General features: G+C 38.4%; 1 protein-coding gene across 2 annotated transcripts in view; it reads right to left on the bottom strand.

The window, feature by feature from the left end:
• The window catches only part of Nav3 (neuron navigator 3), a 747532-nt gene that overhangs the window by 608229 nt on the left and 115346 nt on the right, over window positions 1-23957 (bottom strand). For both annotated transcript variants that reach the window (XM_031349803.1, XM_031349804.1), the window contains one exon: window positions 12122-12178. The gene's annotated coding sequence lies outside the window, so the exon portion shown is untranslated. The remainder of the gene's footprint in view (window positions 1-12121; window positions 12179-23957) is intronic.

Below are 23957 nucleotides of genomic sequence, written 5' to 3' on the forward strand. Positions count from 1 at the left end.
TAATTATTTTATATTTTATATGAATATATGTGGTGTGTGTGTGTGCATGCATGCGTGTGTGTGTGCGCACATGTGTGTGTATGTGTGTGTGTGCATGCGTGTGTGAATGCACCAAAGCTGCCATAGAGAGTATTCCTTGGTCACTTTCCATATTCAGTGTTAAGACATGGGTCTCTCTCAGCTGCACCCAGAGTGCACCAATATGGCTAATCTGGTTAGCCAGCTTGCTCCAAGGATCCACTTCTGACCACCTGGCACTCAGATGGCACACAAGCTGCCACACCTTTCGCATGAAGAACACATGTAGATCAGATCTCTGCTCCTCAGACTTGCTGTTTGCTCTTTAATCACTGAGCCAATTCCCATCCCCATACAGAGCTTTTTCACAGAAAAACAAAAACAACCACCAAAATGATTTTTCTGAATAAAATGAACATAGCATTAATTTATAATCTACCTACTCATTAATGTTTGACTAATGAGATTGTAATTACTAATTTTATTTAGTAAAAAGTAAGTCTATTTCAAAGAAAAAAGTTCATGAAGGAATAGATGGATTCAAATACTGCTGAATAACTGAGAAATGTTAATATAGCAAAATTAAGAATTAAAAGGAGACATTTAGTTTCTTATTTGTTTCACTAAGAACCTTCAAGTATGTCAAGATTAATATTCACTTTTCTTAGTGCTTGCCTTGGTAAATATTAATATGAGGATGATCATACTAATTAAACATAAATATAAATGTATTAATTACCAATGTACTCCAGGTTGCTTAAAGCAAATTCACCTTCTCTATGGTAGTTACTAATAATCTAGACTTGTTACTGAAACAGACATCAAAGAACATCAAAAAGAAAATCTTAGGGCAATGGTGTTCATACACCTCAGCAGCAGCCCATGACTAGAAACTGCCAAAGAAGGAAGGAGCAGGCAGGAGGGTATGAGATTGTTTGACTTTACCTAAATCCTTAGACAGAGCTTACAGGTACTTTACTTGTCATGGCATTTAAGAAACCTGCCTAGCTTGTGATAGATAGGACAGTACAGGCCTGGGATAAAGGATGTGATAAAACAATCCTCTTACAGCAGTTACTAAGACATTTGCTTTATACTAGAAATGTGAAGTTCTCAACTTCTGCAAGAATGATCTCCCAATAAGCCCCTGGTTTGTTTGAGACAATCTGCCTGTATTTCCAGTTCCTTGTGAACCATCAGCCACAAAGAATACACTTGAGGGACATGGAATGGGAAACACACATGGAAGGTGTTGACTGAAGTTCAGGCAAAAGATCATGAAGCCAGGCAAGATGAAAGCAGTGAGCATGAGAAGAATGCATAATTCCCTCTTATCTGCAATGGATACATTTCAGGACCTAGTGTGTGTGTGTGTGTGTGTGTGTGTGTGTGTGTGTGTGTGTGTGTGTGTGTGTGTTCTTTTCTGTATAGATAATAGGTTGATTTGTAAACTATACAAAGATACTAAGTGAACCATCCTAACACTATGCTGTAATGAAAGTTATGTAAGAATCTCTCTCTCTCAAAACACTCATGTGTACATTCATCTTGTAATAAGGAATTACAGTTTAATTGCATCAATAATCTTGCACCTTGTGGTCAATGTTGAGCAAAGTATGGACTACTCGAACACAAGGACTGTGATACTATGAATGTTGATGTGGCAAGTGATACAACAAGGTGATTGACAGGTAATATACAGTGAGGATATGCTACAAAGGAATTATACATATTTCAGATAGAACAGAACACAACATTGCAAATAATATCACACACTGCTCAAGATAAAAAGAAATTTACCACTTATTACTTAGTTTTTGAATTTCCTATACACTATTTTTTCAGACATGTTGGCAGCAGGTGACTAAAACCACAGAAATCTGAACTGAAGGGAATACAACTTTTCCTTTGTCTTTGTGTTTGTGTTATCAAAATTTAAATCAAGGGCCTCATATACTCTAAGAAGTGCCCTGTCCCTGAGTTACACATCCAGCCCACATACATCTGTTCCTCAATGTAATTATGATGTCAAGTTGGTGTGGCATTGGTAATCATTTAGATATGCACATGAGCAACAACTAGGAATGAAGTGTGATGTGGAGATGTGAGGATGAGGGCTCTGAAGCACAGAACACCCCTCCTCAGTGAGAAGACAGGGAAGCCATAACTAACAACACATAACACATTTTTAAGTTTTTCTAAGAACCACAATTTTCATTACTAAAAATAAATGAACAAATGGCCTTAAATTTCATGAAACCCTGTGTATACAAATAAAAATTCAGCACATAGCACTACTCATATTTCAGAGACCAGGAAGCTATGCACACAGTGCCAGTGTGAAGAGAGGTGAAAGCTTTCGAATTGACAAATTGACATATTATATATTAACAAGAAGTGGAATCTGAATGGGGCACTGAGACTATAGAGAGCAATTATAGCAGAAATGACAGGGAATCATCTCAGACTGAGCTATGTAGGGATCTCTTTAAACCAAAATAAGACATGGGCAACTTTCTCATAAGAGCCACTGATAATTAGTGTCCTGTATTGAGAAGTGTACTTAGGCAAAATGCAAAATACTCTAAAAATTTTGACTAAAGGAAGATTATCTTTGTAGTGAACAGCAATAGAAATTAGAAAATGTTAACAACTTGTAGGACCTCAGCTTTTCATCAGTCTTAAACTTTTAATTAACAGAATTTTTAAGGCAAACTTACATAGGCTCCTCTGCAGGCCTGTCTAAAGATCTGCACTGAAAAGAGACAAGTTTAAGTATCAGTAGCTACACACACACACACACACACACACACACACACACACACACACACACACCTCCACTCTGGTACAAAAAAAGAGACTTTTTCATATGAGGTCTTGTCTTGTGTTATAGATATTTTTTGTCTTATTCATTGGACATTATCGTTTCTGATTTTGTATTTTGTGAGTCCTCTTTATGTTTGTGGTTTTTGTTTGTTTGTCTGTTTGTTATTCTGGTTTTGATTGGTTGGTTAGTTTGCATGTTTGTTTCTTTGTTTTCTAAAGAGAAAAAAAGAAGGATATGGAGTTTGGTAGATGGAGAGGGAGGCAGGATCTGGAAGGAAGTGAAGAAGGAGAAACCTTCATCAAAATATATTATATGAAAACCTCTTCTTCAACAAAAATATTTTGAAAGAAATGTTTAAAAGGCAAGTAAAGAAACTTCATAGCAACCATAAACACATCTAATTGGACTTTCTATAAGCTGACAGGAAGTTGGGAGGGAGACTTTGGGGAGAGTTGAAAGGAGTAAATATGATCAAATACATTCTATATAGACATGAAATTCTCAAAAAATAAAAGTTTTAATAGGTTAAGTTGAAGATTCAGACTGAGCAATAATCAAAAGTTAGCATGCTTAGAAATATAAGATATAAGTGGAAAAAGGAGTAATTATATCATACTCTCAAAACAAAAGAAAAAAATTAAAGGTAAAAGGAGCTAGAAAGATGGCTCAGTAGATCAAATCAATGATTAATCTTCCAGATGACATGGGTTCACGTCCCAATACCCATATGGTCCAGAGGTCCTATATTTTCTTCTGGATTTCATAGGCACCAGATTATACACATGTTACATCAACATAAATACAGACAAAACACTCATACAAAAAATACTTAAACAACAAATTATAAACTAAAATGGGAAGAGTATATATGGCCATATCGACAAGAAAGGCATAACGCTGTAGCAGAAGATGGTAGTGTAGTTTAGGCTAGAATCCGTACAGACTGGGCTATCACAGGCTGAAACACAGAGACTCTAAAAATGCTAAGTTTTTCTTTGCAAATAATTCTCAATGCACAAAAAAATATCAGCAGATAATTTCTTTCAATGAGACATCAAACCATACACATCTAAGGTGTTTGTCATTTATCAGCTCTTAACTCCATATTCCTCCAAACCAGTTCTAAGTCACCAAACATTATTATTTTATCATTCTTTTTCTTTTAGTTTTCAGAACTCCTAAAAAATGAAGTTAAAAATTCAGCATTCCAAAAATAGTAAATTCAGGCTTACATCATGTACCTACTTGGCCATGTTTATTCTCAGAATGAAGCTGCACATTATAATTCTGCATAATTGAGAACTGCAGCCAAACAGACATCTACAAATTTTTGAGTAATGCTTTTTTTGGGGAGGGGGGTTTGCATGATAAAATGAATGAAAGATGGAAGAGATCAGGATTTTTTGCCATTTTAAATTCGGTGTTCATCTAGAGTGGTCCTGTGCCATATGGGACCACCTGGCTCCTTGGAACAAATTCTGTCACCATGACAACAGAACTCTAACTTTCCCTAACATCTTCAGGATTCTTACGACATACTCTATCCTACATCCTATTTTTTTTCTCCCTCAAATTAAATTATTGAACTACTCCTCACAATAAGCTATTCTTATACCCAATAAAAATTTGCCTTTATGGATTAACTACCAAGACCTAGCACATAGAAGAAATATTCCACAAAACTTCATGATAGAATCAAAACAGCAGGGAGAATTTTAGAAATTCTGGGAAATTCTGACAGTATGCCAGCAATCTACATGGGGAGGCAAAATCACAGTGCTGCAGAACACTTCATAATGTATACTGAATATTGTTTTAAATCAACCTATTTGTATAATATATCAATATAATAACACATATCTTATATAGCACATAATGAAAAATATAATAATAAGACCTAAAAAATGGTAGGAGGCAGGAATTGTTTCTCCTAATTTGCAAACGAGGAGATGCTAAGGTGGGAAAGTGGGACAACTCAAGATTTGTAACATCATAGTTGATGATCTTCTCTAGAATTATGGATTTCAAATAACAAGTGAATTGGGAGCTATAGAGAGAGCTCAGTGTTCAAGCACTTTCCTGGAATATTTGAGGATCTGAATTCAACCCTCAGGACTGCAAAAGTAAATAAAGGGAAGAAGGAAGGAGGGAAGGATGGGTTACAGAAAGGAAGAAGGGAGTTACAACAAAAGAGTATGAGAAGAACCTACTGGCTCATCCATCTTAAAATGAACACCAATGACTCTACTGGGTATGATTTTGTAGGAAGTTACTAAGTACATAAATTCTGGCTGAACACACATGCACACAGAAACACACCCAAGCATGCACACACACACATACACACACACACACACACACACACACACACACATACACACACACACACACATACATGCACAGTGATATTGTTTAGCAATAAGAACATTTTTCATCTCTGGAGATAAACAAATGTCGAAGTGAAAGGTGAGGGCATTATGTCTAGATCATGCTTTTTTATTTGTCCCTATTCATGTTCATGGTTTTATTTGTTTGTTTGTTTTAACTTTTCTAGATTTCTCATTCTCCCTCTTAAAATGTTCAGGCATTTGGTCTTCTGAATGTGTCTGCTCATTAACACACTTTCAGAAATCTCAAAGGAATAATTAACTGGGATAGGAACCTTAACTATCTCATATACGTTTTTAATTTGACATCAGTGAACAGTAAAATTATAGCCTCTCCAGTTGTGACTACAATACCTATATAAGTTTAATGAAGAAAAACACAATCACATTTAGCCTATTTGAGTAAATTATAGTATTCAGTCATTAGAGAAGCCCCCAGACCAAAGCAAAATTAATTCCATTATTATATGCTTTTCAAAATAAATTAGAAATAAAGTTTAAATAATAGTCAAAGCAGGAAAAGAGAATTGTCACAAATAAATAATGCAAGTGCAATTTATTCTTATCCACATGCCAAACACATCTGAGAACACTCATCATGACGGGGGAAGCCATCTCTCTAAAGGACTATGCATGCACACCAAAAGAAAGCAGTTTTCTTCTAGATCTGCTTCACACGAGTTTTTGACCAACTGATATTTGCTGTAGTCAAATATCTGCAAGCCATGTGCTTTTACTCCTCAAAAGAGAGAATGCTGGTCCTGTAAGAAATGCTATATTTGAGAAGCTATGGGAGGAGAAGTATTCTCCTCCAACTACTCTAACTCTGGAGGGCTGCTCATATGTGCTGGGAGTATATGGACACCATAATGCTGAGTCATATGTTCATCATGGAAAGGGAAATCAGAGGCAATGGGAAACACAGAAGGCCCACTGATAGAGGCCTCTGCTTTTGTTTACTTGTGTCTCCTTGCTGCCTAAAATGCTGCTTTCCCACCATGAGGATAGAGCTCTGGTGATATCATTTTCTAGATAGTCTCTAAAATTCTCTACTATGAATAGTCATACAATTTCCAATCTGAATATCTTCTCAGATGGTGTCATCCAAATTGTAAGCCTTATCTTCCACGAAGCCAGAGTTATATAAACTTAATGGACATAGCTCTGACTAATTCCTAGAATTTCTAAAAGGTGATCGTTTTACTGAGATAAAGCAATCTGCTATGTTAATATGCTATGTTTCCTTCTAATTTCTTATTTGGGGTGTCTATATTGACTCATTAAAAGTAATTTTGAGAAGTCCTGGCATAAGGTAGTCCAAGGATCATTCTGATGAAGAACTGTGAAGTCAGAGGGCTGGTATTCTTGCTATGGTAAGTAGGTGTGAATGCTAATAGGAGACATGCTTCAGTAAACATACATGGAAGGTGTTCAGTGAATGAATGAATGAATGAATGAATGAGTGAATGAACAAGCCAGTAGGTTATTGTTGTTATTCAGTTATTCTGACTGATTCTTTTTCTTTGGAGATTTATCTTGGGTTCTCATCTTAAGATATCTGGATTTGAATCAAAATACATTTAGAACCTGTGGTGGTTTGAATATTCTTGACCCATAGAAAGTAGCACTATTAGGAGGTGTGGCCTTGTTGGAGCAGGTGTGGCCTTGTTGGAAGAAGTGCATCACTATGGTGATAGACTTGGAAGCTCTGTCCAATGCAGAAGAGTTGATTTCTCCTGACTCCAGTCAGATCAAGATGCAGAACTCTTAATTCCTTCTACAACACTGCCTGCACACTGCCATGCTTCTTGCTATGATGTTAATGGACTGAGCCTCTGAAACTGTAAGCCATCCCCAACTAAATATTGTCCTTTTTGAGAGTTGCCTTGGTCATGGTGTCTCTTCACAGCAATAAAGCCCTAACTAAGACAAAACCCAAGGGAAACATTTGGTTTGGAAATGATGCTCTCTTCCCTTGCAACTTCCACATACTAATCAACTGAGAATGAGGCGCTACCATTGGCTTCTGGGGAGTCCTCAACCCAGAGTCCCTGAATAGCACTATATGAAGAAAGAAAGTGATTCAAATGAGAACGTGGCCTGTGATTCACAATAGCTGTCTGGTTTCTGAGGGTCTATTAAAATTAAATACTTGCTGCATTAAGGTTTCTAGCCACCCTAGTTTCATAGAGGAGTAGAGCACTAAATGGGAATTTTTGTGGGTCAATGGGCACTACACTTAGGTTTTACATTAGCCAGCTGTTTTAGTTAGGGTTTTACTGCTGTGAACAGTTACCATGACCAAAGCAATTCTTATATGGACATCAATTAATTGGGCTGGCTTACACATTCAGAGGTTCAGTCCATTATCATCATGGTGGGAACAGGGCAGCATCCAGGCAGGCATGGTGCAGGAAGAGCTGAGAGTTCTACATCTTCCTCTGAAGGCTGCTAGCAGAATATTAGCTTCCAGGCAGCAAGGATGAGGGTCTTAAAGCACACAACCACAGTGACACACCTACTTCAACAAGGCCATACCTACCTGAACAGGGTCATGCCTTCTAATAGTGCCACTACTTGGGTTGAGCATTTACAAATCATCATACCAGTGAGTTGACCCATCACTCTAGACTACTTCTGCTCACATCTGACACATGCTGCAAATGTTATAATGTAGAAGTCTGAATCCAACAAACTCTGTGGATTTGATTTGGTTCTGTGTGGAGATCACAGTAAACTGAACAACACTTGACAGCTCTAACAACTAAAACGAAGCTTCTAGCCACTGTGACCACGGTACTCTATACCAAAATAAGTCAAGTCTTATCATAGACATAACCGGTAGACATCAGCAGAAAAAGATTTTGTCAACAGACAACACAATGCAAGGAGATGCTTGTCTCCTAATGTGCATCAAACAATAACAATTACCATTTGCAGAGTCTGGAAAAAACTAAAAGTATCGAACACAGACTCTCTTGGCGGGGGAAGAGCTACCTTTAGAGATTCTGTTATTGCGAATGACTCAGAATGGAACTACAAAGAGATCATAGCAGATCCCACTGCTAAGCATCAAGTATCCTTAATTATTCATGGGAAAGCACAGCTCAGAAACTGTGTCAAGCTCCTGAGGAAAACGCCTCGGGACCTGAAATACACAGTGAGCTGCCAGGTCTATAGGATCAGACTCTCTGTGTTTTTTATTCTCCGAGATGCCAGCTTTGGAAACTTTGCCAAGCACTGGGTATATTTCTGAATCTCAGTTTCAGCATCTTTAATATAGGTGTAATGAGAGGGTCTAAATTTGAAGATTATCTGGGAACTGGAGTACAAAACTGTATGCAAAGCCACAGGCAGAGGCCAGTGCCTAACACATGGCCCTCAAAGTGTCAAAGCCCATTACTGTTAGCGTTAAACACAATGCAGTGTAAATGATGACTGGAAGCTATTTTCTTGGGTAGCAACAAATTTATTAAAACCCAGTGTTCTAGTCAATCATCTCAGTACAGCATATATCACCAAGGTAAAAGGTAATCCTTCCCTCCCAAAGAAATGTTTACTGCAAAGTAAATTAATTAATTAATAAAACAAACAAAACAACAGCAAAATACACACACAAGTAAATTAGTACAGTGAAGGGTGTCACACTGAATGAGTTGAGTAATAGAATATGACAGGAATGTGTCCTTAGTTTGGGGTCAGGAAAGGATGAGGCAATATTTAAGCTGGTCTCCAAATAATAACAAGGTACCTGCCCGGGGCAAATCTGGGTCAAGAGTTTCTGGAGAAGGGAATACTGAGTTCTGTGGCCTTGAGGCACAAAGAGCCTGGAGGGCCTCTGAAGCAGTTTCTATCCCACAGTGATCATAACAGGAGAGCATGTACCAAGAGAAACTGTTTTCTTAATGTGCATCTTGAGTCTCCAGGGAGAGGCATCTGCTTAGAGTTACTGTACACAGAACCAGAGCCTCAGTTGAGAATCCCTGATATGTTTTATAAAATGTGGCAGGATGCAGCAGGAGGGGGTACCTTAGTAGGCCCATGCTGAAGCATCACCTCATCCTAGGTATCAGCCATAGGACTGGTCTAGTATAAAAGGGAGTTTATTTGGGAGGGGTCTGGGGAAGGCAGTAGAGAGAGAGGAAGAAAGGGGACGGGGAAGAACAGAAAGAGAGAGGCGAGGAAGAAGGAATGAGGCTGGCTAGGAACACATGGAAAAAGAGGAAAGAGCTAGATAGCTAGATGATAGATAGATAGATAGATAGATAGATAGAAGTAGAGTTCTGAACAGTCCTTTTATATCTGAACTGGCTTGTACCTGTCTGTTGCCAGGTAACTATTGGGCAGAGCCTAGAGGAAATGCTAACAATCCCCACCAATTAGCTCCATCTTTTTTTGTTGTTTGGTAAAGAGTACAAAACAAGCTGATAAGTTCATCTCACCCCAGATCTTTTCTCCTTGCAAGTATGGACCTACCACATTTATGTTTGGGAAATTGGTAGACTGGGACTTATCTGAGGAAATTGGTAGGTAAATTAAAGTTTCCCCAAGGTTGGTATGTAGAGATGATTATCAGGGAGAAATTTTTTAGGTCAAGAGAAGATGTCAAACTTGTTAAATAATTTTTTTTAGGGCAAGAATCTACCTGGTCTTTGTTTTACAGTTGAAATTGGGACATAGGAACTCAGGGGTGTGGCCCCTTTGCTGCTGCTGCTGCTACTCCAGTGAGTAAGCTTACACCCATGCACATACTCACAGCTCTAATTAGAGTCGGGGTTATACAAGGAGCAGGAGAGAAAATATGAAGTAAGGAAGGGAATGCAGAAAGAGATTCTGGGAAAAGTTAGGGGGCAGATATGGTCAAAATATGTCATTGATATATATGAAATTCTCAAAGAATAGATAAATTATTTTTTATTAATCATTTTATTCTTTACATTTCAAATTATATCCTCCTTCCTGGTTACCCCTCCACACGCCCGCCAACCCATTCCCCTGTCCCCTTTCTTCCCCTACGTATTCACCCACTCCTGCCTCACTGCTCTAAACATCCCCCTATGTTGGGTTATCAAGCCCCCACAGGGCCAAGGGCCTCCCCTCCCATTGATGTCAGATTAGCCATTAGATAAATTGTTTTTAAAAGAAAAAGAGAGGAAGGAACAGAGGGATGGAAGAGGGAGGGAAGAAAGGAGAAAGGGAGCGAGAGAGTGAGGAAGGAAAAAAGGGACTCCTCTCACACAACCCTACCAGGGCTGTCAACCACATAAATCACTCCATATCATCTTTAGACCTGAACCTCAGAGGAACTCAATATTAAGGATCCACAAAAAAATCCTGAGACACTCTACAGAGAGTAACCACTAAGGTATTCCACTGCTAGGTCCATTAACACAGAGGAGTCCAAACATGACGTCCTAAAATCTGCATGGCACTGGGGTCTTAAAAGAATAAAGCAGTGTTCTTCTATAAATAGCTATACTGCAAGACCAAGTGGTACTCACCCAACACAGAGAGAATCACGTACACATCAAAAAAATGACCCATATTGCTTCTAAGAAAAAGACAGTAGGCATCATAAGTGGCAGGGAGAAAATTGCCCTAGTGGGGTTTTCTTTTATCCTTTTTTGATAATGATTTGTATAGAGAGTGAAGAATATTACCCTGATGCATGTTATATAACATGGGAAGTAAAAAGATTGTATGGCAGTTGGTCCTTTGAGATATAGTTTAGTTTTGTTTTTCTGACTCTATTTACACTTTTATAAGTATAATAAACAAGAGCCTACTATTTTTTCTCTTAATAGAGAAGTATCGGCCACATTATTTGACATAAAGTCCCATGCATCATCCTTTTTATGTCTTTCCTTCTGATTTCTCCTACAGTAGTCAGCTAAGAAGCAACACACATCTAAGGACCAAAATGGCTGGGAGGAAGCAAGCAATAGTTACCACATGAGAGTTGTAGTAAAACAGCAGCTTTGGCACTAAAAGTGCGCTATGAAGCAACACACAAGTCTAAAAGGAATGTTTGCACGCATTCAGCTCTGCAATGAAACTGGAAAAAAAACTGCAAGTAATGACTGTTTAGGTATCAGACATGTTTTATCTCAAATTATTACAGCTGCATACATTCAAAGAAATGTGTTCTGTGTGTAATGGAGAACTGCGCAAAATTTCAACATCATTGCTGTTACCATGTTTTTATAAAATCCAGTTAAATCGCCTACACTCCAGAGCACATTGCCCAATGCTGAAACAACTGGACATTATCTCAAAGATGAGCGTATCATAAGCATGGCAAGTTTTCCAAAACTGTGCTTTTATGTAGTCTACTATGTTTGCAGCTAGAACTGAAGAATAGCTTGGAGTTAAATTATAAAATTGTAGAAGCTATACCTTTACTAAGAGCATTCTGCTAAGTCTTAGAGACCGTAGGCTAAACATACAGGAGACATTTGCACAGTTTCACTTAACCTCAGTTATTTCTAGAATAAAAGAAACTGGGCTCATTGCACAGATTCATTCCTGGGTTACAAGATTGCCAAGAATAGAGAGAAAAAAGATAATTATTCTCCCAAATAAATCAACAGTCATGGATTATTTCAGATTATAAGCAAAATAGGTACATATGCACACATCAATGCCTAGACTTTAATGATATTATCACAAGAGATGATAAAGCCCTAAAATATCAATTCGAAAAGTTTGACATGGTTATACTCATAAGATTTACATATTTTCTTGTATTTGATAGAAAATACTCTAGCACATAAAATACAATAATATTAATAATTATGGAATGCATATTTAATAAAACCTACAGTTACTTTCAGAAGCCAATTTATTCCCTCACACATTCCTATCAGATCAGCACTGTTATTATACTCACATGCCAGGAGAAGAATTGGAGAATTAGGACTTCAGTTATTTTTCTTAGTTTCAGAACCTATAAAATGGAGGTAAACATAATAATGTGAGGGTGGTGTTAGGCGTGCAACAACTGAAAGAATCATTTGCTAACAGTTACAACATGGTCTGATTCATGGTAACATATATGTTTGTTCTCATAACAAGCAATAGCACTGTTGTAGTAACACCCCAACATTATAAAACTTCTAAGCATATTATACATTCTCCAAAACTCTAGATGCTGCCCACCCAACCCACCCAACCACTCACTCCACCCCTTACTATAAACAAGAGAGTCATTCTCATACAAAGTGGCCATCAGATGAAATGTTTGCAGATCATTCTCAAATTGGAACAGTTACCCTCACAGATCATGGTAGCAACACAAAAGGGAGGAGCTAATTTGTAAGGTGAACAAGGCCCACGTTATTTAGAACTTGGTAGACCATAACCAGCTTCCTGAATTGCACTAGAAAGCAAATTGGCAGCAGGGGCTGAGCACTTAAAGAGCCTCAGGATAATGTGCTCCCTGTGGCTCACTCACTTAGCACTTTAAACCAACAGTTAGTTCTATTTGCTTAGTTTAGAACTCAATAAAACTAGGCACAGGGGTGCTAAGCACACACAGAACACAGAAATGTTTACACATGTCCAGAAAAAAATTAAGAAAGGAAAAATTACATTACCATCCTGTTTGAACACAAGGATTCCAGCCAAGGTCCAGGACATTCATACTTATGAAAAGATGGCCCTGATGCTCTACTGCATACGAGTAGTTTTACACAACTGCCTTTAAGACCATCTTGGCAACACAGCATGGATACTAAGCTCATCAAACATCCAGTACTTGTCAGAAGTTCTTTGTCTAAAACCATGGGCAAAACTCAGCTCCGAGTGGAGACTTAAATCCCAGAAAGCACAACTAGACAGAGCTATAAAGGAAACACACTCTGACTGTGGACTTTGCACTTTCTACACATCACTCTACAAACTCAGGCAGCAAACCTTAAATAAACACACAAACAAACACACAAATCAAACAAACACACAAATCAAACATGGAGCATCTCACAGGGAAAACCAAAAACAGTCAAGAAACTCAGAAAACAAATTAGGAGAGACACTTGCAGATCACCTATATAGAAAAATACTAGGAAACCTGATAAAGACTTAATGAAATAATACTTTGTATATCTCAGTAGCAAATTATCAAATAACCCAACATAGATCAATGAATACATGAATGAACATTCCCCCAAGGAAGGCATACTAGCGGGTATTGGTTATTTAAAAATTCAACACCACCAATCAATGAAATGTAAATCAGAATGACGAGATGTAGGCTTATATGTATAAAAAATGGCTGCTTTTAAAATAGATAAAAGATAAGTGTTGGTGTAGGTACAGAGAAAGGGAACCCATGTCTCCTTTGGTGGGAAGGAAGAGTGGTATAGCAACTGATTTGGTAAAGAAATCAAACCAAAACTACCACATAGCTCAGCAATGCTGGGGATCAACCCAAAGGACATCAAACTGCTACCCTTGAAAAGATAGCTGCACTGCATTATTCACAAGAGCTAAGACACAGAGCACAGCTCAGTGGTTGACTGCTAGCTTAGCATGCAAAAGGCTCTGAGTTCAATCCCCAAGCACTAGCCAGCAGCAGAAGCTACCAAGTACAGAAACAACTGAACTATCCACTGCCAGGTAGAAGGACAGAAGCCTGTGGTACATTTACATATGGAATAATTTTTCATTTTTCACAATAGGATAAGCCTGGGGAAGTTTAGGATATGCATCCTAAGCCGGACATACCAAGAAAAAAACTATGCAATCTCACTTGCATGCTGAATGGAGTGAGAAGTCAGTTAGATCCACAGGTCTAAAGAATGAAAAAGTGGTTACCCAAGAAGTTGGGGAATAGATGAGTAGGAAATGAGGAGACTTAGGTCAAAGACAATAAAGAGTTTTGGGGACAGATAATAAGAAAATATGCTTTAGAAATTGCATTCAACATGAGACTTTAATCCTAATATGAATCCTAACACAGAAATACCCACCAATCACGTACCAATCTTAGTGTAAAGATTTAAAGTTTCCTGAAATCATGATAAACCTAGGGTTAATCTGAACGCTTCCTCTTTCTCCCTAAGCAGCAGCCCCACCCCCACATAGGGGGCAGTATTAACACAGCCTTATAAACCTGTAGGTCAGGTCTGAGACTCCCACACATAACTCTCCACACAGCACAAGGAAAGGATTTACTGAAACTCCAAAGTAAACTAACCAGTCAGCAAAAAGTGCTTCTTGGGGTCATGAATGCACGAGCTCAAAAGGTGGGGGTGCTTACAAAGTTGAGTTCAACTATGACTCAGGAGCTGCTTATATCTCAGCACTTAGAAAGGAATGTCCTACTTAGGTTGTCACTGTACTGTCATTTTGTATGTCCTCTGACTGAGGTGGCCAAGTTACTTAATTGCCTTGAGCCCGATAGAGTTGCAATGCATCTGATTATCCCTGGGGTACAAAAGCAATAAGGATATTTGTCATTTTGTCATAGTCAGTCTCAATCTTACTGACTGACAGTCTCTCTCTCCCTCCCTCCTTTCTTCCCTCTTTACCCCACTTCTCTCCTGCCTCCTTCCCTTAGTTTTATTCACATCATAGCCTGAAGAATCCAAAGACTACTTTATGAAATGAATGAAAGTAGACTTAAAGATTGAATACAAACTACCCAAAGAGAGAGGGGTGTGAGTCTGTTGGGTCAACACAATGAATTCCTCCAGCATAAGAATTAACATCTTCGACTTGATAAGCTAGAGAAACTGTCTCACTATGGAATCAAAGCATAGAGAACTTATTGATAAAGATAGCTAATGAATCTAGGAGAAGCTGTCAAATTATAAGGTTGATTGAGCTCATTAATTCTTAAATTGATGTCTATCTAAACCTAAAATTAAATGAAAGGGGAATTTGATGAGAAGTCAATAGATAGAGATGTCTCTGCAGTTATTGTAGTTTCCACAGCTTCAGGGATGTTGTGCTGTGTGTTGGAGACATGTTCCTAGCTTGGCCCTCTTTCACACAGCTCTTATAGTTGTCAGGTTGAGTTTGTTCCTGAATGGCACGTGACCATACTAGACAATTTAAACACAAACATCATGAAAAAATCACGGACTAAATGAAATGAACATACTACTATTTAATGATAAATATGACTTCCTCTTCCTCTCTGATGGGTGGAAGGCTTAAGATTCCAAAGATGGTGGTTGGGATACAAAACCATGAGATGGAAGGATTCTTGAGCCCTCCATCACCAAGTGAAGGGGAGCAAGCCAGGTAAGGTTCTGATTTCCAATTTTACTTAGCTATCAATGCTATAACGAATTTTAAGTCTCCAAATTTGTCAAAATGCAGAGAAGCTATTTTGGCCCTAGCAACAAAATCTGAAACTCATTAAACACTAAATGCATACCAGACACTCCTAGATGCTTCTCAAAATGTTATCTTCTATAGTACTCACATGAGCCTTCTGAGCCTCCGAATCCCCATAAGCAATCCAAAGGTAGAGAAATCCTTTGTAGTGTGTTACAAAGAGGAGGCAGAGTTTGCTAGGCTAAGCAAATACCCTAAGAATAGAGCAGTGGTTCTCAACCTTCCTAATGCTTTAATATAGTTCCTTGTATTATGATAATAGCAACCATAAAATCAATTTGCTGTTGCTTTATAACTGTAATTTGCCTGTTATTAATCATAATATTTGTATATTTATTTAGAAGTATGAAAATCTACTATGCAAAATATCTGATATGTGACCCCTGTGAAGGGTCTTTTGAACTGCAAAGGGGTCATGACCCACAGATTGAAAACCAATATCCTCAAGGTTATACAGAAAGAAAAAACGGAATTTCAACTCAGAACATCCCAGACACTGGGTTAAATCATTGAGGTACAGAAGATCTAGATGGACATAGGAATACAATGGTGAACAAATCCAAATGGATTCTGATTCATCACAAAGCACTCAGATTGGTTGGGGACAGGCATTCATGGAATAGATAGAAACAAAACAGTTGCAGTACATGATATGATACAGAAGAGGGAAAGATTTAACAGGAAAGAGGGATAAGTAGAAGAGACGGGGGGGGGAGAAGAAGAGAGGAGAGGAGACATAGCAAAGGGAGAATGGAAGCTAGCTAGCTAGATTCAAGTAACTGGGAATGATATTTCATGTGAAGGGTCAAATAGGTGCAGGAACTAAGTGGATAGAGTAAGCATAGGAGACATGAGAGTATAAAAACTATAAAGTGAAGAGAGGTATTTTAGGGCAAGATACACTCAAAAAGTCAAACAAAGTCCAAAACACAGAGATTCATAATTCAGCTAAAGACAAAAAAGCATGGCATATTTTAAAGTGTTATTTATGTATACCCCATGGGCGGTGTCTCCTGCTACAGAACCCATCTAATGAGAAAAGTGGCATGGAATTGCTTTTAGCTGAATTGTTCAGTGAAACCATCTCAGCCCTGCAAGGCATTCTGGTCAGCTTGAGTGCACTCCAAGCACAATACATGCAAATCACAAATACATCCTGCCGTGCCTGGGTAGATGCCTTAAAACAAGTAAAAAGGCTAATAGAAAAATGTAAAGCAGAAGCCACTGGGTTGGTAAGAAAAATCATGATGTTGGCGTGGTCTCTCCAGTTCACTGGGCTTGGATCTTAGATCCAAGCTGACTGGGGCTCTGGGGGATGAGGGTAGCCTCATCATGCCACATGGAGTCCTGCAGATAACAGCCTTAATTAAGTAATGTAAGGAACAAATTAAACAGATTTGGTCCAGTTTCTGCTGGGCAGATTAATTAGTGTTCCCAGTGGCATAACATGCTCATGGGGAAATACCCAGTAGCCAAGATGGTATAAAATTGAGGCGGCAATATGACTCTCAGGCAGTTTTCTATAGGTCCCTGATACTTAACACATATTTTGCAAACAGAGGCACAGATTTGCTTTAAATTATATTTTCCTAGATTTTAGACAAGAATATTTTTTGATAAATTTTCCCCTCTCCCTCTCTTTTTCTCTCTATAACAAATGTTCATTTTCCTCGAAATAGGAATGTTTTGATAAAACACTGTGTCTTATCCATAGGCAGCAAAGTTGAGCAAGGGAAAGTTAACTCATCAATTACTATTAGGGCAAACTCTCAAATACATCTAGACCCCCATAATCCTCTGGGCTGGTGTATTAGTCACTTTTCTCATTGCTGTGACCAAACACCTTAGAAAAATTGGTTTAAATGAGGAAGAGTTTATTTGAGCTCATGGTTTAAAGACACGTTGTCCTGTAGAAACCATGTTCTGGGAATGTAGAAACAAAGTTTCAAAATTGTGAAAACAAAGTTCTGGTGGTCAGAATGTTGAGTCAGAGTGAACAGGCTAAGTTGAGAACAGCCAAAACAAAAGTAACTGTTCTCAGAAAGACCCCTCTATCCCTCCCTGTGTTAGATTCCTAGGAAGCCCACAAATGTTATCCTGACCATGCCATCAAAAAAATTCCCCGACCACCCAGTTTCTTCCCCCACTTAAGGGACTTTCCAACTCAGTCCTTTCCCAGGGACTTTCCAAGGCTAGATGCAGAGTTGGAAGAAATTAGCTAACCAGACCAAGAATAACCTCCCTGAGCAAGCCAACCAATGCCTGAAGAGATCCTTTGTCCTGGGTTGCACCAATCAGAGTAAGCCAGCTAGCCCTGTTGCCTAAATCTGCCCTTCTGTAAGGTATAAAATGTGTTTGCTTTTTGAGCTCTGGGTTGAATCTCCCTGCAAGGTTCAACAACCCCACGTGCATTGGATCAATAAACCTCTTGCCATTGCAGTGATCTGTCATCAAGTTGTGTTCTGTGGGGTCACATAGGCTAGACCTCTGGGGTCTTACAGTCCACCATGGAGGGAAAGGAGTCGAGAGTGGCTTGAACTGTGTCCTGACTAACTACCTTCCTTTTGTAAAAGTAACTTTTACTCACCAGATGTTAATTGTCATCTTGAAGGCTTACTGATGAACAAGCTTACCCTTTCTAGTTCTCTCTGAACTCTAGCTTAGCTGGCTCAACTCAGCAATTCTGGCTCAAAACTCCTCTCCAAACTGACTGATTCAAACTGGGTTCTCCTAGCTTCTCATTGAGTTGACCTTGGAAAAACTGCCTCTGAACTACACAAACTAAACTGCACCAATTGCACTGACTGCACTAAATAATTCAAACTGGATATACCTGCATGAACTCAACTGAACTTAACTGCATTCAACTGAAATACACTGACCCATACCAAACTGCACTGAACTAAACTCAGCTGAACTCAACTGAACTCCACTGCATTGCCTAAACTCAACTGAACTGCACTCATTGAACTGCCCTCCATCTCACTCACTCTGCCTGCTCTTAAGCAGCCTCATTTTTTCCTTCTGATTCTGTGAGGGTTGGGCATATCTTATCTCTGACTCATTCTGGTCCTCTGGTCCATCACTTTGTCTGCCCCTCAATTAGGCACCACTTTCAAACATGGTTGTTTCCTTCTATATACTAACTTTACCTTCATTGTTTAGGATTAAAAGTGTGTACTAAGGGCATGTCTGCATACCTGCCTGAGAGATTAAAGGTATGTCATTCCAGCTAGATCACACATACCTAGAAGTTATTTGGATGTGATTCCTTGACAGAGCAGCCATATTGCTGGATTCAAATTCCTCTACACCTTTTTTCTTTTGATCTTGTCTGAGACTCAAGCTCACTTATATTCAGGGTGACTTTCTTATCTCTATTACACTTTCCTGGAGTTGCCCTCAAAACATACCCAAAGCTCCAAGTAGTTCATAACCCAAGTTGACAATGGGACTTAGCCATTACTGGTAGGTACTATGATACCCACTGTTTTGATAGGTAAATTAAGGTTTTCTCACACATGATTAATTCATTGAACTACTAATTTACATTTCAACAATTAAGTTTTTATGTTGTTAGTCCAGACATAATGTTTGGTGATTCCATACTTCTGATCCTAAATATGCTTGTTCATATACACATCATTAAATGTCCCTCATTTCTTAAAAGATAATTTCTTGATGTGCATCTAACATGAGATTGCTCTAGATAAAAGAAGTGGCACTGATATAAAAGTTCATCCAAAATAACTGTACCTAAAGAATCCTAACCAGAGGTTAAGAAAGGACATTATTTAAACCTTTTCATAATTTCTGTAGTATAAGATATGTGGCTTAGACCTGAGCATTCATGTCCCATTCAAAGAAAGAATTTGAAAGAAAAAAAATAAATAGAAAAGAAGATAATGACCAAGGTAGCAACAGAAAAGCAAAACCAGGAACCAATGAGAACATTTTACTGGCCCTTGTTTTTATAAGTAAATAAAAATTACTTCAGTTTGGCTATGACTCACAAATATCATTGCCCTGAAAATTTAATTCATGTAGCTGTGTTGGAACAAGGGATCTAATGGAAGGTGTTCAGCTCAGGATGGCTCCTTAGTCAGAAAGGAAATAATGTAATTCTCCTAGGAGTTAAGTTGCTTCTTGGGAAGAGTTAGTTGTTTTAAGAGTGAGCTTTTTTTTCTTAGCTCCTCCTTGCTCCTACACTCCTTCCAAACTGCTCTGTTATTAAGCAGCAAGAAGGCCCTTTCCAAATCTTATGTAGATGTCAATACCACATCCTGGACTTTATAGCCTTTAGATGCATAAATTATGCCATGACTGACAAGATGGATCATCTAGTAAAGGCACTTGGTGCCAAGATTGACAATTTGAGTTTGATCTCTGGAATCAACAGGGCAAAAGGAGAAAACCAACTGCAACTTGTCCTCTGACCTCAGCAGGTTTGCTGTGCTATGCAGAGTCACCTGCCACATACACACCACAGTAAACATGCAATGCATAAATGTAATTGTAAAGAGTTTCTAATTTCCTAGCCTGTGACATATTATGACAACAACACACAAAAAAAATGAAGATACTTTTATTAAACCAGCTTCCTATATGCTTGTCAAACTTGAGACTTTAAAGTTGCTGATTAGTTGCAATGTATTCTAGTTTTAAAATCCATCTTCAAACTGATGACATTGCCTCTCACCTTTTCCATTCTGAGACATTTAAAAGGGCTGTGACCAGCAGAACACCAGCAAAGGTTCAAAGCATATGGATGTCCAGAAAGATTAAATAGCTATCCCAAAATTTTTACACGTTACACAAAATTAGTATTCTTCCTTGGACCAAGGCTGCCTGGTCCATGACAGCTATTGAAAGCTGACAACTAACAAAAAAGAAGATAAAAATTATTGAATGTTATCTTACATACTTGGCAAGGTCAAGGAATAGCACTCTATCTACAAATATCCTTATCAGATATCAAGAAGTAGATATCAGGTTTCTGCAGGCAAAATCTGAAAGTTAATTTAAACAGATAAGAGCATACTATGTTTGAAGAATCATAAACAGAAAATGTTTATGGAGAATATAGATTCATATCCAGGTTCAGATATGAACCTCAAGAGGTGGTTATCTAGGGTTCAAATCATAAAGGGCACCATGGCTTTATGTATAAGCTTTATTCTGCAAATCAGTTGCTTTAATATATAGTGTATAGACTACATCCATGCAATGAATATGATGTGAGTACAACTGTACATGGCCCTGTGTCTGGAAGACAAACAGGGTAAGGGTCTATAATTACATTTAAGCCTGATCCTTCAATAGTGGAAAAAAAAAGAGGTTATGAAATCTACTAGGGACATCTAGGAGGATAGTTCTCAGATATGCTTGGGAGAGCTAAGCCTGGCTCCTGGGCGGTGTATAGATTGGGCAGATGGTGTTTAATGTCATGCCCTTAGGATCATGTAAAGAAAGTACTTTAGAAACAGCATTTACATGAAGTGACATGTATTAGGACCAGAACATCTGCTGAAGAGACCCAAGAAACAATACCATTCTTGCCATCATCATCTATAGCCATAATGATTGTGGGGATGTGTTGATGTCTTAAATTGTCCAGGATACATTAAAAAGAACAGTATTATATACACAGGTAATTTACTAATAACTCTTTAGATCCACCTCAATGAATATGAAATAAAGACTGCTTTTACTTGGCATTTTGATAATTATCTTTCAATTTACAGTGTTAAGTATTTCTAGAGATTAAGACTTTCACATCAGAAGTCAACGGTGAGTTCCCAGACAGCAATGAGAATGGAAGGAAAGAGAAGCAAATGTTCTTAGTCAATACCACAATATTTCATGGCAATATTTAAGAAACTATTGATAGTGTAAAAAGAAGAATGCTTGGTATTACCAGCAATGAGAAAAAATAAAATCTGACAAAAACTCACGAAATACTAAATGTGAAGGAAACATACTTTGAGTAGTTATATTTAAACTTTTCAGAAACAGGGGGACATTTTTAGAAGACTAGTCATTGTTTGGCTTATAAAATCTAGCTACATTTATAGATACATTGTTCATAATGACGTTGATACAGATAATCTGACCTCTCACAGACCGGTAAACTTCCTAAAACCCAGAAGTTTGGAAACCACCAGGAGTTCCAACACAAACTTGCGTACTGCTAACTTAGGAAAGTTCTTTATTCTCTAAAGCTAAAGAAAGGCATGTCCGTAGCAAATCTGCAGCTTTGTCTGCATGTGAGTCTCCTGCGAATTGGAATGGGGACTGTCTCAGACTCTGTTGCCTGACATTGGAGCTCCTTCCTCTACCTAGACTGCCTGGTTGGGCCTCAGCAGGAGAGGATGTGCCCAGTCCACATGGGACTAGATGTCCCAGGGTGGGGTGTTACCTAAGGAAGGGTTCCCCTCTCAGAGAAGAAGGGGAGGGGGCAATGGGGAGAAGGATTTGTAAGGGTAGGACTGGAAGGAGAGGGGGAAGAGGGAGGCTGAAATCTGATGTAAAGTGAATAATAAATATAAAATATTTCCCAAATATAAATTATTGGGGAAAAAAAGCATGTTAAATGTAAAACTTGTTACAGTGAAAGGTATCCTGCACTCTAAACACTAAATAAGAGAATATTGCAGCTATCACTTTCACTCACCCCACACATTCTTCTTGAAGCTTGAATAGGAAATATAAATAAGTAAATAAAGAAAGAAGGTTATAAATGCAATAAGCTTCAAAAAAAACAATAACAACAATAAAAAAAAAATCACCCGAAAGTCAAAAGTTAACATCTTTAAAAGATTTTGATCATCATGACTCAAAAGATATTAAAATACTTGCAGGTCATTAAGTGCTGATGGCTGAGCTCCTGATGAAACATCCATTCCACGGACATTTCTTACTCAAAAGTAATGAAGTCGACCTACACAGGAAGAAGGAAGGTCTTATTTCTTTTGTCTACCTGTGAGCTTTCTTCTATGAAGGTAGGAGATGTGGCTGAGAAAATAAATGCGAGACACCACATGTGAAAACTAGTTACAGAGCTGTGTGACAAAAATGAGTTCAGCATACCATAGGCAACAGCTCAGCTGTTTGCCGTAACAGGAGCGTCCAATGTACACGTGTACTCGGCATCTAAGTAAGGACTATATTCAGCTAAGGAAAGTTAGCAAAACTATGTGATGAATAGCAGCGTCAAGACCACCATGCTTCAGAAGGGAGAGAGCCATAACCAAGAGGAACAGCCTTGAGAAGCTCAAAGGATTCTGCAAGTTGGCAGCCATTTTCAGTCCCTTAATATACTTTAAAGCACTCACGCATCACCTTCTCCATCAGATCTGCTTACCTTCAGATAGACCCTTAAGCCTTTGAAGTTGTACTGAAACAACTCCCTGCGGCTTACCTCACAGAACTCCAGCAGAGTCAGAAGGGCAGGGAATTCTCACCTATCAATGGGACATGTTTAACTCTATGTGGCTAGACTCACAGCTTTTAAAACATAAGAGATTGTTCACGTCAAGACTAATCATGTATCGCTGCCAGAAAATAAAGTAAATATCTTTTCTCAAAATTAACCATGTATAAATTTGTCATGGGGTTATCTTTGATTAACTTATTATTATTATTAACTGATTATTTAGCTTTCTAACAATCAAACAGAAAAATTAGCTTAGTTAGACTAGGGATGTTCCTCAACGGTAAGGCAAGAACTTAAAATTCAAGGCCCTAGGTTCAATACAGAGAAAAATGTAACTAGATTAAGGATTAGGTGCAGATAAAGTCAAGAGGAAATAATAAGGTAAAGGAAAGCATTACTTTTGCCATCACCAGTTAAACAGAGTGCTGCATTTAGCAAGGCTGCTAAGTACATGAAGTAAAATTTCCCAACACAATTTTTATCTAGCAAGGTGAGAAACCCAGGGTATTTTATGGGAATCTGCCACAGCTAGCAGAATCCTCTACCTTCCAGATTCATGTGTGGCTATCAACATTAAATTAAAATTCTGGAACAATGCCCAGAGTTTCCTGTTAACTAGAAACCAAGCATGCACCTCTAAGAAAATGGACTGCTGCTGCTGCTGCTGCTGCTGCTGCTGCTCCTCCTCCTCCTCCTCCTTCTCCTCCTCTTCTTCTTCCTCCCCCTCCTCCTCCTTTTCCTCAGAACATGGTCACACTCCTTCTCAAACTTCTAACATTCTTGGAGTCTGCATTTCTCTGGCCCAGCTGTGATATCAGTTTTCAAAATGATGTGTATGTAGCAGAGTGAGTACACTACTTTCAAAAATAGATTGAAGAAAATCAGGTCCCTAATAGAATTCATTTTTATGTTGAGCAACTATTTGATAGACAGCATCATAAATAGA

The sequence above is a fragment of the Mastomys coucha genome, unplaced genomic scaffold, assembly GCF_008632895.1.
Source record: "Mastomys coucha isolate ucsf_1 unplaced genomic scaffold, UCSF_Mcou_1 pScaffold4, whole genome shotgun sequence".
NCBI classification, from domain to species: domain Eukaryota; kingdom Metazoa; phylum Chordata; class Mammalia; order Rodentia; family Muridae; genus Mastomys; species Mastomys coucha.